The sequence below is a fragment of the Battus philenor genome, unplaced genomic scaffold, assembly GCF_028537555.1.
Source record: "Battus philenor isolate CCGP_79_NKW_IND1 unplaced genomic scaffold, ilBatPhil1.0.hap1 SCAF_93, whole genome shotgun sequence".
NCBI classification, from domain to species: Eukaryota; Metazoa; Arthropoda; class Insecta; order Lepidoptera; family Papilionidae; genus Battus; species Battus philenor.
In genome coordinates, this window is record NW_027181763.1 from 8,296 (window position 1) to 12,892 (window position 4,597).

The following is a 4,597-nucleotide window of genomic DNA, read 5'->3' on the forward strand; positions in this document are numbered from 1 at the left end:
ATTAATATTAAATATTTCATTGGAGGCAATTCTAGAAACATAAATAAATAAAACTAATAATCCTCCTAAAAATACTATGAATAAAATATAGGAAAATCAATAAGTATTTAATAATATGCCAGATAGTATACAAGTAAGTAAAGTTTGAATAAGAATTATTAATCCTATTGATAAAGGATGATTTAAAAATAATATAATAAAAGAAAATAATATAATTATTAATGAAATAAAAATTTTAATGATATCAAAGAATATTTTAATAAAAATAATAATTTTGGAGATTATAGATAAAGAAATTCTTTTTCTTTGAAGTTTTTAAAGAAAAAGACTTATTTTTGATTTACAAGACCAATGTTTTATTTAAACTATAAAAACTACTAATGATAATAAATATGATAATAGTTATTTTAATTATATTTATTTTTGGGAATATAATTTTTGCCTCTAAACATAAACATTTATTAATTGTTTTATTAAGTTTAGAATTTATTGTTTTAAGAATTTTTTTTTTTTTTGTTATTACTTTTAATAATATAGAAAATGATACTTATATAATAATAGTTTTTTTATTATTTTCAGTATGTGAAGGAGCTTTAGGTTTATCAATTTTAGTTTCTATAATTCGTACTCATGGTAATGATTATTTTCAAAGATTTAATTTATTATAAAATGATAAAATTTTTATTTATAATAATTTTTATAATTCCTTTATGTTTTTTAAAAAATATATTTTGAATGGTTCAAATAATAATAATAGTGATTATATTTTTATTTATAAATTTAAGTATTAATATTTATAATTTTAGAAATTTAAGATATATAATAGGTTGTGATTTAATTTCATATGGGTTAATTTTATTAAGAATTTGAATTTGCTTATTGATAATTATAGCAAGAGAAAATTTGAATAAAATAAAATTTTACTCAAATTTTTTTTTATTTAATGTTTTAATTTTATTAATTATATTATATTTAATTTTTAGTGTAATAAATTTATTTTTATTTTATTTATTTTTCGAAAGAAGATTAATTCCTACTTTATTATTAATTATTGGATGGGGTTATCAACCTGAACGAATTCAGGCAGGAGCTTATTTATTATTTTATACTTTATTTGTTTCTTTACCTATATTAATAGGAATTTTTTTTATTTTTCATAACTTAAATTATATAATTATATATTTTTATAAATTTTTTAGAATAGATTATTTTTTATTATATTTATCAATAATTTTGGCTTTTTTAGTAAAGATACCTATATATTTTGTTCATTTATGACTTCCTAAGGCTCATGTAGAGGCTCCGGTTTCAGGTTCAATAATTTTAGCTGGAATTATGTTAAAATTAGGAGGTTATGGACTTTTACGAATTATAATTCTTTTTCAAAAAATTGGAATAAAATTTAATTTTATTTGAGTAGTTATTAGATTATTAGGTGGTTTATTTATTAGATTAAATTGTTTTTGTCAAGTTGATATGAAATCTTTAATTGCTTATTCGTCAGTAGCCCATATAAGATTAGTGATTTGTGGTATTATAACTATAAATTACTGAGGTTATGTAGGTTCTTATATTATAATAATTGGTCATGGTTTATGTTCTTCAGGAATATTTTGTTTAGCTAATATTAATTATGAACGTTTACAAAGACGAAGATTATATATTAATAAGGGGATAATAAATTTTATACCTTCGATAAGATTGTGGTGATTTTTATTAATATCCTCAAATATAGCAGCTCCACCTTCAATAAATTTAATGGGAGAGATTAGATTAATTAATAGAGTAGTAGGATGATCTTGATTATCAATAATTACTTTGATTATGATTTCTTTTTTTAGAGCTGGTTATAGATTATATTTATATTCTTATACACAACATGGAAAATATAATTTAGGAATTTATAGATTTTATACAGGGGTATCACGGGAATATTTAATATTAATATTACATTGATTACCTCTTAATGTTTTAGTTTTAAAAATTGATTATTTTTTTATTTGATTTTATTTAAATAATTTAAATATAAAATATTGATTTGTGGAGTCAAAAATATGAAATTTCATTTTAAATCATTAAAAGATATTCTATTTGTTTTATTAGATTTTTTTTTTTATTTTTTTTTAGAATAATAAGTTTTTTTTTTATAATATATTTTATTATGGAGAATTTAACTTTATTTTTAGAGTGGGAAATTATTTCTTTTAGGTCTATAAGAGTAGTAATGTCTATTTTATTGGATTGAATATCTTTATTATTTTTAATATTTGTTTTAATAATTTCTTCTTCTGTAATTTATTATAGAGGAAGATATATACATTCAGAGTTAAATTTAAATCGATTTATTATTTTAGTTTTATTATTTGTATTATCGATAGTTTTATTGATTATTAGACCTAATATAATTAGAATTTTTTTAGGATGAGATGGGTTAGGTTTAGTTTCATATTGTTTGGTAATTTATTATCAAAATATTAAGTCTTATAATGCAGGAATATTAACTGCTTTATCTAATCGTATTGGAGATGTAATAATTTTAATGGTTATTGCTTGAATAATAAATTATGGTAGATGAAATTATATTTTTTATTTAAATTTTATAAATAATGATTTTATAATAAAATTTATTAGATTTTTATTAATTATTGCAGCTATAACAAAGAGAGCTCAGATTCCTTTTAGATCTTGATTACCTGCAGCAATAGCAGCTCCTACTCCAGTATCGGCTTTAGTTCATTCTTCTACTTTAGTTACTGCTGGCGTTTATTTATTAATTCGATTTAATATGATGTTAGTTGATATAATTTTTTTAAAGTTTTTATTAGTTTTATCAGGGTTAACTATATTTATGGCTGGTATTTCTGCTAATTATGAATTTGATTTAAAAAAAATTATTGCTTTATCTACTTTAAGACAATTAGGATTAATAATAAGAATTTTAAGAATAGGATTAGCTGATTTAGCTTTTTTTCATTTATTAACTCATGCTATGTTTAAGGCTTTATTGTTTATATGTGCGGGTGTTATTATTCATATAATAAATGATATTCAAGATATTCGTTATATAGGAGGAATTAGATTTTATATTCCTTTAACTTCATTATGTTTAAATATTTCTAATTTAGCTTTATGCGGTATTCCTTTTTTAGCTGGATTTTATTCAAAGGATTTAATTTTAGAAATAGTTAGTATAAGAAATTTAAATATATTAATTTTTTTTTTATATTATTTTTCTACTGGTTTAACTATATTTTATACTATTCGTTTATTATTTTATTTAATAATTAATGATTATAATTTATTAGTAGTTTATAATTTATATGATGAGGATTATATAATATTAAAGAGAATATTTATATTATTAGGAATAAGATTAGTAGTAGGAAGAATATTAAGTTGATTAATTTTTAATTATCCTTATATAATTTATTTACCTTTTAATATAAAAATAATAGTAATTTATGTAAGAATATTAGGATTATTAATAGGATATTTAATTAGAAATATAAAAATTTATTCTGTGAATAAATTTTTAATAACTTATAGTTTAAGAAATTTTTTATGTTTAATATGATTTATACCTAATTTATCTACTTATGGTTTAAATTATTATTTTTTAAAATTAGGTCAAAATATTATAAAAAATATTGATATGGGATGAAGAGAAATTTATAGAGGTCAAGGTATATTTGATATTATTAAAAATTATTCTGTTTACTATAATTTTTATCAAATAAATAATTTTAAAATTTATTTATTTAGTTTTATTTTATGAATATTAATTATATATTTAATATTTTTAATTTAATTAATTTAAATAGCTTATAAAAAGAGCATAATATTGAAGATATTAGGGAGATTATTAAATCTTTAAATATTTATAAAAAATTTTTTTTTATTTTTACAATGAAAATGTAATGTTTTAATAATAAACTATATAAATAGAAATATTAATGGTTATTAACCACTATAATTTAAGTTAGTAGCTTAATTTTTATATTTCATAATTTAATTGGAATTTTTTATTCAATAATATCATTAACAGTGATATACCTCTATTTTGGTTTCAATTAATTATTTAAATAAGGAGTTATTAACTCTTTCTTTTAAGTCGAAATTAAATGCAATATTTGCTTCTTATTTAAGATAAATTAAAAATTAATATTTTTTGAATGCAAATCAAATGTTTTTTATAAACTATAATCCTAATTTGTTCAATTAAGTATATTTTGATTTCATTCATGATAAAGTCCAATTAATAATATAATTAAAAAAAAAAATCTAATTTTTATTATTGTAGAAAAATTTACTAAGTTAAAACAATTAATTAAAGGGAAAATTAATGCAATTTCAATATCAAAAATTAAAAAAATTATAGTAATTAAAAAAAAATGAAGAGAAAATGGTATTCGTGCAGAAGATTTGGGATCAAATCCACATTCAAATGGAGAATTTTTTTCTCGATCTATAAATGATTTTTTTGATAAGATTAAGGATAAAAGTATTAAAATATTAGAAATTAATATAATTATAATAGTTAATGTTAATAATAAATTAATTATTTATATTAAATTAAATTAAACTTTTTGATTGGAAG

At 17.9% G+C, this 4,597-nt stretch overlaps 1 pseudogene; it reads left to right on the forward strand.

Moving 5' to 3' along the window:
- The first annotated feature begins 1,476 nt into the window (after window positions 1-1,476).
- Window positions 1,477-3,812, forward strand: LOC137932546 (NADH-ubiquinone oxidoreductase chain 5-like; annotated as a pseudogene).
- The last annotated feature ends 785 nt before the right edge of the window (window positions 3,813-4,597 follow it).